The following is a 15,888-nucleotide window of genomic DNA, read 5'->3' as shown; positions in this document are numbered from 1 at the left end:
AAAGTTACAATGCATGAATGACTAAGAAGAGGTATTTCTAATCTTCACAACCAGTTATGAAACTAAAAGATCAGATTTTGAAAAGTGGTCCTCTTTTAAGCAGTTACAGAATTACACTTGTCAAACTGTTTTTCATTGCATGGGAATACTTGCATTATGTTTTTATTGCCTGAAAGAAAAAAAAAACCCTGCTATGCTTTTCATGTTATTATGAAATCTATAAATAAATTTTCTCATTCAGCAGAAAGAAAGCAGAAATTTGATAAGTTTTCCATAAGGTAGCAAATATTCTTATGGTTCGTGGGTCAACAAACTGAACAATTACACCCAATCTCCCTCATATATTACAGTCTCCATTAGCAGTAATTCTTAGTTTAGCAACCTAAGAAGAATATTGTAACAGAATCAACGTCTGAAGGCATCAGAGGGTATTTTTAGACTTCAGTAGAGTCATGATCTGCCCGTTTTAGGTGTGGATTTCATATATTAAAATTCAGTGACTAGTTTTCTCAACTTCATAAAGCCCTTTAGGCAAAATGCATAATGAAAAATTCTGTGGGGCCCCAAACAATAACAAGGGATATGTTCTAATTTTATTCCCACTATTGCTTTCAGTAGTTATTCAACTTGTTTACCCTCATGCCTTAGGTCTTCCTAGGCAGCCAGTTGTAAAAGGCGTCTGTGATTTGGCAGAGTAAGAGCCTATAAAGGAATGGACACTGAGTTATTTCCAATTAGCGCAAGTGCTAGGTTAGATATCAGTCAAGTACAGCAACAGATAACATTTCTTGTATACGCAAGGAAGTTTTGTTCAACAAAACTTCCTGCCAGGTTGAATTTAATTTAAACATACTAAATAAAAACTTCCAGAGGGTTTGTAAATAGATTTCTTAGAAGGCTATAAAACGGGCTTCAGTTACTCAGTTGAGTTTTTTTTAAAAGTCTGCATTATACTCTCTCAGCATTTTTATACTAACATCCAGAACAATCTTTTTGTGTTTGACCAAAGATTGTTTTATTTTATTTTTTAAGTTTATTTATTTATTTTGGAGAGAGAATGTATGCACATAAGCAGAGAAGGGGGAGAGGGAGAGAAAGAAAATCCCAAGCAGGCTCTGCCCTGTCAGTGCAGAGCCCTATGTGGGGGCTCGAACTCCCAAACAGGGAGATCATGACCTGAGCCTAAATCAAGAGTTGGTCAGTTGAACGAGCTACCTAGGTACCCCAAAAAGATTGTTTTAAAATGCAATGAGATAGAAGTAGATTTTCCTTTGTATCTGCAAAGATGCTTACAAAATTAAGGAGAATTTTTAAAGGCACTGGTAAAACCCATAAGACATTTTCATTCTGATTCTGATTCACCCTAAATAGGCTTAAGTAACTGTTACAAGTATTTTGTATCACTTGTGATTTATAATCATACTTTCTCAAGTTTTGATTGTATGATGCCATAGTGTTCCAATATTATTCAAATTTTTGAAGCTTGTATTTGAAACGATGTTATTAATCACATAGGGAAAAAAGTGACTATTATCAGCTCTTACTTTTGCAGCATGTGCGATTTATTTGATTCCTGCTCAGTGGTGGCATGGGGTTAGATCGTGAGAGGTGAAAGTTCTACTCATTATTCATATTCTATGACCAAAGTTTGTCACATATTCACCACTAACCCCTAGGTTGTTTACATTTTATAGACAAGGGATATAAGGTATGGAAATGGTGAATAACTTTTCCAAGCTCATATAACATTTTAGTAACAAATCAAAATAGTCTTTCTGGAAATTTCAGGATATGACTTAACCTACCAAATGATCTTAAAATACTAATGCAGTGACTGAATATAGGAATGAATTGTAGCTGATGCCGTAGAGCAGAAGCTTGTTATATTTAACATTTTTCCTTAAAGGAAAAATAGAGCAAAGTATATCAACGGAATAAGAAATATAAATAGCCAATTAGCATATAAAAATATGTACTCTCACTAAGAACTAAAAATAATAGTAGATATACATAGAACAAAGTCTGGAAAGACACATACCACTTAATAGTAGTTATTGGGAATCAGGATTATGGAAGACAAATCTTTTATTTTTAAATTTAAACATTTTTGTATTGCTACTATTTGTTACAGTCAAAAAGGATCATAGTCAACAAATATTTATTGAACTTCTACAGTGTACCAGCACTGTATTTGGACTACATTAGTGAGCAAACAAACAAATAAACAAAAAACCTTGTTGCCATGAAGCTTACATTCAGCTTCTATTATATTGGAGTTCAAAAAAACCCCCGAGACATCCTTAATGTAAGTTTGATTTAAACTGTAGCAGAGGGGCGCCTGGGTGGCTCAGTCGGTTAAACATCAGACTTTGGCTCAGGTCATGATCTCGCAGTTTGTAGGTTCAAGCCCCATGTCGAGCTCTGTGCTGACAGCTTGGAGCCTGGGAGCCTGCTTCAGATTCTGTGTCTCCTTCTCTCTCTGTCCTTCCCCTGCTCACACTCTGTCTCTCTCTTTCTCTCTCTCAAAAATAAACATTAAATTTTAAAAAAATAAATAAGTAAGTAAACTGCAGCAGAAAAAAATGACAGAGGGAACTGCTTTGTCAAGCAACATAAGTTACATAGAGGTAGATTTGTTTGTTTGTTTTAAATGACTAGGGAAAAAAAGCCCCAGGTGAAGGGATATGGGAAAAAGGGACAAAACAAATTAAAAACAAGATTTAGGTAATAATATCATAATATGTAAACTGTCTTCATCTCCAATACTAGCTATGCTTTACGATTTCAGCATAAAGCATGATTCACAAAACTTAAAAGTAAACCAAGAATAGGAGTTAGAGTTTGTATTTGTAATAGAATACGGTTTCTGTAGCACGTATAAGAGACCTTATATGTTTTTGTAACTTGGGTATCAGATGACAAAGGAGGAGGAAATCTATGAAGGAAATGAAAGTATAACAAAATACACTCTGAAGTGCAACTTTGAATCTTAGCCCAACTGGTTCAGCTTATTTGGTGAACAAGGCATTGTAAATATTTCAGAGCAGGGGCATTTACTGCTTTGCAGCTGAGAGGCAAAATGATGGCTTCAAAATCTCCCTTTAATTAAAAATTGATTCCTTTCTTACAAGAGTGATTCATATCTCTTATTGAATATTTTCCATTATCAAAAAGGTGACTTATACTATTCCACACTTAGAAAGCACTAATTTTTATTTATGATCGCATACATAGTTTTCGAATGCCTTTCAGTTGTATACTTGATATACACACATGTGTTCAAATATATGCATAAACACCATGCCATTCATGGTGTCAACGCAATTAGGTTTGATTTTTAAATGCTCTTAAATTTATATTTATGGGGCGCCTGGGTGGCTTAGTCGGTTAAGCGTCCGACTTTCGCTTAGGTCATGATCTCGCGGTTCGTGGGTTCGAGCGCCGCGTCGGGCTCTGTGCTGACTGCCAGCTCAGAGCCTGGAGCCTGTTTCTGAGTCTGTATCTCCCTCTCTCTCTGACCCTCTCCTGCTCATGCTGTCTCTCTCTCTCCTAGAAATAAATAAAAATATTTAAAAAAAATTTATATTTGAAGATTTTCTCTGTTACATGATACATTTTATCTGAATTTGATTTTTAAATGCTACAAGAAAGTTTTCAAAATGCTATATATACCTTGTATTTTGTAAGTCATACTGAAAAAAAACACTAATTTCCAAGTTCCGTTCCATAATAATCATAGCTGTATTCCTATTGAATACAATCAATTATGCTATAGAAAGCTATTGCACATGTGATGGTAAGTTTTGTATCATATATTTATTAAACTCATTTTGTTCATCTTGGATTATGAAAAATATATTATTATTATATATAACATATTTCTGAATCGATTAATATTTATATATATTTATAATATGTTAAAAAATATATACTTACATATCATATATGTTCTTACATATTGTACATGTGTATTTTTCTTAATCTATTGAACTAGCAAATAAGAAAAGAGGCAAAACAATAACAGTGGACAATTATTCTTTTTTTAATGTTTATTTATTTATTTTGAGAGAGCTCAAGAAAGCACGCACAAGCAGGGGAGGGGCAGAGAGAGAGAGAATTCCCAAGCAGGCTCCATGTTGTAAGCACAGAGCTGAACATAGGGCTCAGTTGCACGAACTGTGAGATCATGACCTGAGCCAAAATCAAGAGTTGGATGCTCAGCTGAGACACCCAAATGCCCCAGTGGATAATTATTTCTTAATAATTCAAAGAAAGCTTGGGGCACCTGGGTGGCTCAGTCAGTTAAGCATCCGACTTCAGCTCAGGTCATGATCTCATGGTTCGTTGGTTTGAGCCCCGCATTGGGCTCTGTGCTGACAGCTAGCTCAGAGCCTGGAGCCTGCTTCAGATTCTGTGTCTCCCTCTCTCTCTGACCCTTCCCTGCTCACACTGTCTCTCTCTCTATCAGAAATAAATAAAACATTAAAATTTTTTTTTAAATAACTCAAAGAAAGTAATATGTTCTTGGTGTATCTAATATTATTTTTCAAATGTTAATACTACCAATTAAGCTTTCCACATTTTTATTTTTTTAATTTTTTTTAATGCTTATTTAATTTTGAAAGACAGAGACAGTGCAAGCAGGGGAAGGGAAGAGAGGGAGACACAGAATCCCAAGCAAGTTCCAGGCTCCAAGCTGTCAGCACAGAGCCCACCATGATACTCAAACTCACTAACTGTGAGATCATGGCATAAGCTGAAATCAGACGCTCAACCAACCGAGCTACCTAGGCGCCCACATTCCACGTTTTTAAAATCACATTTTCTGGGGAGCGAGGTGAATTATATATTATAAAGTGAATCAAAACAACTCTTGGTTGTTTTACACATGATTCTTTTAAAAATTTCTTGGTAAAATGAAATAATTGTCCAAGAACTGATACACATGTTTTTCGGTATTCTCTATGATATTTTAAGTTCTGTTTTTTTTACCTCTCAAACCAGAAGTTCTATTTCATGGACTATGAACTGAATTGATTCTGAAAATCTTGGATTCATGTTTAAAACTCTGAACTTATGAAACACAAGAAAATTGGAGCAGTTTGGAATGATTAATTTTGCTGCTGTGTTAGGAATCAGAAAAAGTAGGTTTTGGTCCTCTTTCAAATTCTGAATTAATTTCATGTCAATGAAAATACACCCAAAATAGTTACATGATGTTTTAGTAGTCTTCAATAAAGGCTAAGGGAAAGAAAAAAAAGAAATCAATAACTTGAAGACCTAAGTTTCTCAGGAATTGATACAAATGTTTTTTTCCTCAATCCTTACCAAAGTATTACAAGGTAGGAAATATTATTTTCAATTGTTCAAATTTGAAGGAAAGTAACTTTCTCAATGTTACACAATTATTAAGTGGATGTGTGGTTGAGCCCAGGATTGGTGGCTTCAGAAACTCACTCATTCATGACTTCATTCATGACTTCACCCTGATGCCCATCTGATTGGCCTTAATTTCCTTTTGTTTGTTCCTGGTTTACTGTTAACTTCCAATTTTTACCCTACCTCTTTTTCTTCCTACACCCCTCTTTCTTTCTTTCTTTTACCATATCATGAATGGAGAAACACAAGAGAACAAGTATTGCTTCATTGTATTGGGAAAAATACATTACAAATATCCTAGGCACTTTACATTATTTATTTTCAAATTCTTTAGGGTAAGGTCAAAAGCAGCAGAGTCCTAAAGGATTTTATCACTAAGGGACTGGTAGGAAATTGCTGACATACTCAAATTGGATCATTCGAGTACAGTTTTAAAAAGAGACTATTGGTGGCGCCTGGGTGCCTCAGTCAGTTAAGTGTCCGACTTCGGCCCAGGTCATGATCTCTCGGTTTGTGGGTTTGAGCCCTGCATCGAGCTCTGTGCTGACAGCTAGCTCAGAGCCTGGAGCTTGTTTCAGATTGTGTGTTTCCCTCCCTCTCGGACCCTCCCCTGCTCACGCTGTCTCTCTCAGAAATAAATAAAACATTTAGAAAAATTTTTTAAATAAATAAATAAAAAGAGACTATTGGGGCGCCTGGGTGGCTCAGTCAGTTAAGCACCTACTCTTGGTTTTGGTTCAGGTCATGATCTCACAGTTAAGGAGCTTGAGCCCCACACTGGGCTCCTGCTGTCAGTGTGGAGCTTGCTTGTGATTCTCTCCTTCTCTCTCTCTCTTTCCCTGGCCTCCCTCACTTGTACTTTCTCTCTGTCTCAAAATGAATAAATAAACTTGAAAAAAAAATTTTAAGAGACTGTTTTAGAGGCACCTGGGTGACTCAGTCAGTTAAGGGTCTGACTCTTGATTTCGGTTCATGGTCTCATAGTTCCTGATTTGGAGCCCTGAATCAGGCTCTGTGCTGACTCTGTTTGGGATTCTCTCTCTCACTCTCTCTGCCCCTCCCACCTTCTCTCTCTCTCTCTCTCTCTCTCAACAAATTAAAGAGAGAGAGAGAGACCCTGGATTATTCTCTCAACAAATTAAAGAGACCCTTAGGGCCCTGGATTATTCTCTCAACAAATTAAAGAGAGAGAGACACACACACACACACACACACACACACACACAGAGAGAGAGAGAGAGAGAACAGGTTGTAAAAGTGCCCCCAGGATATAGGGAAATTACCATATGAGATATTGCAATAGGAATTGGGTTCCCTTGCCACTGCTAGGCCTGCAGAGTGAGGAAGCTTTGTGGCTTCCAGAACCTAGAGACTCAGGAAGCTCTGTGGAGAGGGTCTGAAAGGTACTCCAACTTCAGTCAAGAGATGCAAATAGATGTCAGATGGTGGAAANTTGTGGCTTCCAGAACCTAGAGACTCAGGAAGCTCTGTGGAGAGGGTCTGAAAGGTACTCCAACTTCAGTCAAGAGATGCAAATAGATGTCAAATAGATGGTGGAACCAGTTCACGCATAGCTCACGGCCCTCTTAACTATCGCCTGCAGGGGCTCTCTCTTAGCAGTAACCACTCAAAGCTCAAAGACAAAAAAAGCCTGTGAGGCAGCCTATTAGGTCAGCCTCACTGGGCACTGAGAAATCTAAAGAAAAAGTAGAGAGAAGGTCCAGCAAGACAAACAGAAAACATGCAGCACAAGGTCTAAATTGTGGTGAAAAGAAGTAGTGCAGCTTCTGTAGCTGGGAGCAATTCCTTGTCTATCAAACGCTTTCGTTTTTGCTAATATTGAAATAGCTTTCCTTGATTAATCCCATCAAAATTCATGTAATTTCTTTGTACAAATTGCAATGACATTAAATATTTTATCTAGGCCTGATTAATTTGTCATTTCTTTCACGCATCTCATTGTTCCTAAGCTTTTGCAATGTGTATATTTTATGCCTGCTACTGCTGAATCATGGGAAAGAGTATGCCTGGGCCTCCTACGTCAGCGGGCTAGGCCCTGGACAATATTGAGAACTGCTATGGTCCTCAGGTACTAGCCTCAGGCAGCCTGTACCTCACAATGATTAAGACTAAGGACTCTGAAGCCAGACTCTGCTTACCTGCTAGCTGTGTGATGTTGGGCAAATTCTTTCTGCCTATGCTACCTATTTATAAAATAGGGAGTAATGATACCACCTACCTCAAAAGGTCATTCCAAAGTTTAGATGAATTAACATGTGATTGCAGCAATGCCTGACACATTGTAAGTACTGAACAAATGGTAGCTCTATTATCTCAAGGATGAATGTTTCTGGTCTGACGCAAATTGGCTGATTAAAAGGAGATTATGTGTTAGAGTAAAGATAGATTAGTATAAATTACTAATCAATTCTGAAAGCAATTCAAAGTGACTTGGAGACAACATAGAAACATCGGGGCAGAAACTATGTTAAATGACCAATTTGCAAGCAAAAACATAATCCCTGAAAACAATTTTGCAGTATGGGGGCTTCGCATCAAATCTGCTCTATGTTTAGTTGACCATCATAGTCCCCTTACGCCACAATACTTTATCAAGTATTTTTGGGTTGTCCCAAGTGACCACAGGTCAAATTGTTTTTCCCCTCGCTCCCCTTAGCTGATCTCATATCTCAAATGTCTTGGATGAGCCACTTCCTTCTCTATGTCTCTGGCTCTGCTCTGATTTCATTTAATGCCACTTTGTTTTCCCTGCTCCTGGGGACGATGCCTTTTTCACCATTCCTGTTCCTGAAGTTCTCCACTTAACTTAGCCTATTTCACACTTAGGGCCCTGGATTATTCTCTCTAGAAACCCATAGTTTTATCAAATTTATTTCTGTCAAACAACTTCTTCCTCATATAAAGTGGTTGCTTTTGAGTAGTCTTTTTATGTATTTGTCCTTAACTTTTGTAGAACCAAAAATTTAAAACACAGGAAACATGTTACCATAAGTAAATGAAGTGTTATTAGTCATCTAACAAGCTCAACGTTTTCCAAATTGTAGGCCATGACTCATTATAGGTCATAAGCTAAGTTTAGTTGGCAGAGTCTAGAATGTTTTTAATTAAACAAAATAACAATGAAATAGGATGGGATAAAAAAATAGAATACAACCATAAAATAAGACTATGCATTGTTTCATGACTTTGTTTTAGTTATTTATGTGAATATATGCTTGATCACCATGCAAAATGCATTTCTTACTCTGTTTCAAGATATAAAAACTTTGAAAGCCATTCTAATATATCTCATTTACTTATTTATTGCTTTAAAAAATGTTCTCAGCCTGGGGCACATGGCTAGCTCAGTCAGTAGAGCATGCAACTCTTGATCTGGGGGTTGTAAATTCAAACCCCGTGTTGGGTGTAGAGATTGCTTAAAAATAAAATCTTTAAAAAATGAAAAGAAATTAAAATGCTCTTAATCCTTTCTATATGAACATTTTTATGTTTTCAATTAGATTATAAGCTGGTTGAGGGAAAGAACTCATTTCATTTACCTCTTGTATTAACAGCCCCACAAACCAATTGAACCAACATTACTGAAAGCCTTAACACATACAATATACTAAGTATCCAATAAGTATTGACCATCTTTACATCTATACAACTAAAGAAAAGTGAAAGCATGCTAGCTAAAAATAAATCTATGAAAAGTATCCAATTATGATAAGTCTCCAGCTTATTTATCAGAGACCCACTACCATTTGTTCAATACCATTAAATTACATGAAAAAATCTGGTAAATACTTATGCCAGAGGAGGCATTTTGTGAAGTGTTTAAGGTAGAGATATGATTAACATACGGTCCCTGCTCCCAAAGAGTTTATGATCTATAAATGATATGTGTTTTGATGAAAGACAATTGAATTATAAGTATTAAGTATGAGGTGTTTCTCTCCCACAACATTCTACTGAAGTGGGTATCATATTCCCACTTTAAAGAAGTGAAAACCTGTTTAGAAATGTTAAAATATTATTGCGATTTTAATCCCTCTTTATTCAAAACTCATGACTTTCTACTAAGATTTTTATTTGACTTGCTTTGCCAAATCCCAGGATATGGAGAGGTGTATAACTGTAACATTCACATTTATTAACTAATCAAAACATTTTTTGAGTGCCTACTATATGCTTATGTTCTAGAAAGAAGATAAACATGTGGAAACTTAGTATAGAAATTAACTACCAAATTTAAGGAATCGCACAAGATGGGCAAAGTCAGTCCCCTGAGGGATGGACTTTATGAGAACTGCTATAAAAGCCAAGTATTACAGAAAACTTCCGTAGAAGTCAAATAATTCAAGTTAGGTGGGGTTACATACAGCATTGCAAAGCATTTCAAAGAAGTCATAGCTCCCATTTCACAAAATTGGAATAGCCCTATGAAACACTGCTTGTATGCCTCCACCAAATCCATTCATTCTAAAATGTGTGAATCTTGACCAAAATGTATGAGAGTAACAGCATCAGGTAATTATATTTACTGCAGTAGTTAATTTTCTATAATTTTACAAAACTAACAGTTTCCTCTGTGGCAAGCTTACAGTGAAGTCTAAAATGCAAAAAAGATCAAAGCGGGGCTGATCATGAAGAGACAGGTGGTCACAGAGAGTAACACCCTTCTCTGTCAAACAGTATTTCATTGTTATAGGATTAGCAATAATTCAACTGGGCAGAGATTCCTTGTTTACTTTATTACTTAGTAGGCATTGGTAGCAGCCCTAAAGGTACAAGAGAAAGTAGGAGAAGAGTAGATTTAAACAGCCTTTAGGAGATTATAAAACATATCTCATTTTCTCAGAATAATCTTGTGTGATAGTATCTGGCATAGATCTTAGACAATTTGGCAAGACTGTGAAGCTCCAACCTGATTTTTTTAAATTGATTTTTTCTTTTACAGGTATTCATACAAGTGGCTTTATAAATATGTTCTTAAAATAATAAACTGCTTTGAAACACTGGATTCCTTGGTAATACCAAAAATCCTCTGTCTTTTATCACAGAATAATAATGTATTGATGATTATTCATGGTAGAATGAGTCTAAACTTTGTCATTGAGACTTCCTGAATAACTGAACAATTTACATTCTTGGTTCTCTTGATTTCAAATTGCCATGTAAGAAAGGCTTAAACATTTTATGTCAAATTTATGTACTTATACCTTTTTTTAAAAATATACCTAAGTTCTGGGGCGCCTGGGTGGCTTAGTCGGTTAAGCGTCCGACTTTCGCTTAGGTCATGATCTCGCGGTTCGTGGGTTCGAGCCCCGCGTCGGGCTCTGTGCTGACTGCCAGCTCAGAGCCTGGAGCCTGTTTCAGTCTGTGACTCCCTCTCTCTCTGACCCTCCCCTGCTCACGCTGTCTCTCTCTCTCCTAGAAATAAATAAAACATTAAAAAAATATATATACCTAAGTTCTATATATATTGATTCAAGGAATTAGAATCCCAATTACACGGTAGCATCCTTAACATGTTTCCCATTCTTTAGAGTGGGGTTAAAGTTGCTCACCTAGCTATCATCTATTTGTAAAAATTGATTACCTGTCAAATGTCAAGTTAGTGAAGGTTTATAGATGTGTCTTTAAGTATTTTCATTATACAGCTGATCCTTGAATGACATGGGATCCTTGAATGGCACAGATCCACTTATACATGGATTTTTTTCAATAAATATAGCATAGTAGTATAAATGTATTTTCTCTTTCTTATGATTTTCTAAATAAAATTTTATTTTCTCTAAGAGAGCTTACTTTATTGTAAGAATACAACATATAATAAATACACAAAATATGTGTTAATTGACTGCTTATATTATCAGTAAGGCTTCCAGCCAACAGCAGACTGTTTCTAGTTAAGTTTTGGGAAGTCAAAAGTTATATGCAGATTTTTCAATGTACAAAGAGATCGGCACCACTTACTCCCCTCTTTGTTGAAGGGTCAACTATAATTCCCATATAGTCCAATTATAGATGTATAATGCAATTTCCTACTGTAAGATCTCAGCTTAAACCTCACTTCCTCCAGGAAATAATACATTGCCTCTCCCCATGATTATGTTATGATGCCTTTCTCTGTGCTATAATAGAACCCAGTCCTTTTGCCCTCTGGAACCTGTCTTATTCTATTGTAGTTCCTTGTTCAGTCACCTTCTTGACTAATAAACTGAAATCTCTTAGAGAACAAGGACTCTATCCATCTTTCTCACACTATCATATCATGTGTACCTAAGACAATATACAACACAGTAAAAGTCTAATAGATACTTGCAAGGTGAATGCAAAAGTAAAGTTGGAGCTCTTTTTCCCTTTCATAAAACTTTACTTTCATTATTGAAAATTATTATTTAAAATTTTTTTAATGTTTTTATTTTTGAGAGAGAGAAACAGAGTACTAGTGAGAGTGGACAGAGAGAAAGGGAGACACAGAACCCAAAGCAGGCTCCAGGCTCTGAGCTGTCAACACAGAACCTGTCACAGGGCTCAAACGCGTGATCCACAAGATCATGACCTCAGCCAAAGTCAGATGCTTAACCGATAGAGCTACGCAGGCATCCCTGAAAATTATTATTTTAAAAAATATTTTTATTAGTAATGCAATCCCCTAAGATTCTGGTCACTTTACTCTTCCTCTAACCCATTAATATGAATATTTTTGCATGGAAAATGCAATCGTAATAACAAAACAATTGTAAAATGCCTCACAACATATTTGCCAAGAAAACTGGTGTTTTTGAATGAGGAGTCATTAAATTGAAATTCTGAGTTATCACACTTGTTGAGTTGCTATGAATTAATTACATATTATTCTCCAAAAATGTCATTTTACCAAGGACATCCTTTCCTTAAGAAGATAATTCTTAGTAGAGAAGAAAAACTGTTTCTATTTTCTAGCTATGGTAGAAAAAGAATTTACAAAGCAAGATCAGAAAAAGGAATAAGATAAATCTATAGGCAACTTTTAAAAAATAAAATTTTAATAAAATATCAAGATTCATGGGTGCATTAACAATTTTTTTAAGTTCTCAAAACATGTACTAAATGTTGTATATCTTTTGGTCTTTCTCATGATGAATACCAAGGCTATCTTTGTTTAAAAATACAATGTGACCTATGAATAATAGTATTATGGTTTCTATTTTGATATTAAAGCTTATGCACAATGTAATTAGTAATTTGGAGCATTCATAGGAAATTGGAGATCCAAGTATTATCTCTTTTTTTTTTTTTCCCTCTTTTCTCCCACTGTTTACTCCCTGGGGAGGGGAGAGGCAATTCACATATAGTATAAAAAATTTTACTCAACATATACCCATCAAAAGAATATGAGAGTCAGAGAAATTGACTGTATATATGTATTTTTGCTCTTTATGTACTTGGTACTTAGCAAATGCTTAATATATTGAAGGGATGCCGAGGTAGCTCAGTTAGTTGGGTGTCTGACTCTTGTTTTCAGTTTAGGTCATGATTTCATGGTTCATGGGATTGAGCCCTGTGTTGGGCTCTGGACGGACAGTGCGGAGCCTGCTTAGGATTCTCTCTCTCCCTTTCTCTCTACCTCTTGTGCACGTACACAGGCACACATACTCTTTCTTCCCCCCCTCAAAATAAATAAACATTTTTTTAAAACCCTATATTGTATATATCCCAGAAATGTTAATTGATGAATGAAGAACAGTTTTTATAAGAATTAGTTATTCTTTAAGATCACATTAGAATTTTCAAAAATTCTATCATAGTCTCCATACAAATGTATTTGCTTATATTGCTTATGTTTACTAATACATCTAATAATACTTGGCAGAGGGGAAAAAACTTATTTATGGATAAGAACCTAGCTTTACTTAGTGGACTAAATCCAATACAACTTCAACATCCCCTGCTTTTATGGCTTCTTAATGGCAATGTGTCATTAGAAGAATTGCTGCAACTCCTTTTTCTTAAATCATTGGCTTATTCACTGGAAACAGAATGAAAACTCACAAAAGAAAACAAACAAACAAAACAAGTAAGCCAGGTCAAAAGTTTCATCAAGTCTAAGACAAGCAAAAAGCTTCTGTTTACCCCTGATTAGAACAGATATTTTCTTTCCCATTTTTGCCTAACTGAATCTACCTGATTAAATGTTCTTTATATAGAAGTGTCTTTCTCTCAACATCACCAAGTAAAGATTTAAAGCAAAACATTTTAATCAAATTCACATGTAGATTATAGGGGCTCCAGCTAATTCCTCTTATCATAATTGACCAGAACTGTGGTACTGCTGTGCTTTATAGAGTTTTAGAATAATTTTTGATGCACATTTCATATGAGGTGATATGGCCTGCTTAAAAAAATATGTCTTATGAAATTATTTCCTTCTCCTGTCTGATTAACTCTTGAGAGTATTGAACATTAAAAATTTTGGAAGTTATTTAATTCCATCTTTTTGGCTCTGAAATTTCCTTTATATTGGAAATTGGAGAAAATACTATTAAGTTTCTGTTGTGTTTCAGGAGTGCTGTGGTGGCTCAGTCAGTTAAGTGTGCAACTCTTGATTTCGGCTCAGGTCATGATCTCACAGTTTGTGAGATCAGACCGTGCATTGGACTTCACACTGATAGCACAGAGCCTTCTTGGGATTCTCTCTCTGCCTGTCCTTTGGTCTCTCTCTCTCTCAAAATAAATAAATAAACTTAAAATTTTCAGCTATGTTTCAAAGTAGTTTTATTAATCTCAAATATATATATATTTAAATATGTATATATGTGTGTGTGTATGTATGTATGTGTATATATAAATAAAGTAAGTTCTAGGCCCAATATGGGGCTTGAACTCATGACCCTGAGATCAAGAGTCACATTCTCTACCACCTGAGCAAGCCAGGCACCCCCCACAAAATATATTTTGAAAGTAGTATAAAGTATACATTATCTGCAGTTATGGAAATGGTAGAGTCAAAATTAGCCAAAGAAGTTAAATCCAAAATACAAAGAATTTTATAATAAAATTGGAAATGCCTATCATTTTTTTTAGTTTGAAAATCATCTTTAAAAATGTTTTAGATAAGGGCACCTGGGTGCCTCAGTCAGTTAAGCATCCAATTCTTGATTTTGACTTGGGTCATGATCTCATGCTTCATGGGTTCCAGCCCTGCATCAGGCTCTTTGCTGACATTGAGGAATCTTCTTGGGATCCTCTCTCTCCTCTCTCTCTGTCTCTCCCCCTCCTCTTTCTCTCAAAACAAATAAAAAACATTAAAAATTTTTTTTAGATATATCATGTATTCATAAAGGCATACAAAAAACAGACCTCCTAGAGAATAAAATCAATAATAGGATGAATTCTATAAACCCATTAGCCTAATAAATAAAGCATTACCAGTATCTTTAGAAACCCTTTTTAAACCCCTCTCAAATTGAAAATCTTTCCTTCTTCCTTCTCAAGAGGTAACTGCTACCCTGATTTCTCTTTTAATTAGTCCCTTAATTTTCTTTTTTTTAAAAATGTTTACTTATGTATTTTGAGAGAGGTGGGGAAAGGGCAGAGAAAGAGGGAGAGAGAATCTCAGGCAGGGTCTATGCCATCTGCATGGAGTCCTAGGTCATCCAGGGCTTGAATCCACAAACTGTGAGATCATGGCCTAAGCTGAAATCCAGAGTCAGATGCTTCATTGATTGAGCCATAGAGGTGTCCCTGCTTTAGACTTTTTAATAGCAACATTGGAAACAAGAAGATATTTGAGCAATGCATTTCAAATGTCTGAAGGAATATTATTTCAATTTAAAATTTTATAGCCAGCCAAACTAACTCTTGCTATGAAGTAGAATAAAAATACTTCAGACATAGAAAAATGTAGAAAAATTTAGTTCCCCACATTCTTTCTGTGGAAGCAACTGAAGATTATGATCTTTAAAAAAAATTGAGGCGATAAACAAGAGACTCTAATATAGGAGAGAGATGAAGTGAATCCCTAGGATGTTGGTGAAAGAAGATCTCAGGGTGATAGCTGTGTGTCTGGTGAAGAGTATAACCAGTTCAGTTTTAAAAAGGCTAAAAAAAATCTCTGGGAGATACTTTTTTAAGATAAAACTGTTAGAATGGCTTATTGTGAATAAACTTTTTGAAATGACATTTACACAAATAGTGAACAGTTTTATTGATGAGTAATTAAAACATTAAGCAAGTTAAAAAGGCACTTTAAAACTCTAGGAAAAATTTAAAGTCATCCCTGGGACACCTGGGTGACTCAGTCACTATCTCATGGTTCGTGAGTTAGAGCCCCATGTGTGACATGGGGAGCCTCTCTGTGCTGATAGCCCAGAGCCTGGAGCCTGCTTTGGATTCTGTGTCCTCTTTTCTCTCTGTCCCTCCCCTGCTCTTGCTCTCTCTCTCTCAAAAATAAAAAATAAATAAACATTAAAAAAAATTAAAGTCATCCCAGAGAAGGAACTCTTATTTATCTTATGG

At 35.7% G+C, this 15,888-nt stretch overlaps 1 long non-coding RNA gene across 1 annotated transcript in view; it reads right to left on the bottom strand.

Annotated features, from left to right (window-relative positions):
- Positions 1-639: 639 nt before the first annotated feature.
- LOC144236909 (uncharacterized) overlaps positions 640-15,888 on the bottom strand; it is a 27,276-nt gene continuing 12,027 nt past the window's right edge. Inside the window, exon 3 of the long non-coding RNA XR_013336690.1 lies at positions 640-702. This is a non-coding gene — a long non-coding RNA (uncharacterized LOC144236909). The remainder of the gene's footprint in view (positions 703-15,888) is intronic.

Source organism: Crocuta crocuta, unplaced genomic scaffold, assembly GCF_008692635.1.
Source record: "Crocuta crocuta isolate KB4526 unplaced genomic scaffold, BGI_CrCroc_1.0 scaffold256, whole genome shotgun sequence".
Classification (NCBI taxonomy): domain Eukaryota; kingdom Metazoa; phylum Chordata; class Mammalia; order Carnivora; family Hyaenidae; genus Crocuta; species Crocuta crocuta.
The sequence above is the reverse complement of the archived record's forward strand: the minus strand, read 5'-3'. Positions and strand labels throughout refer to the sequence as shown.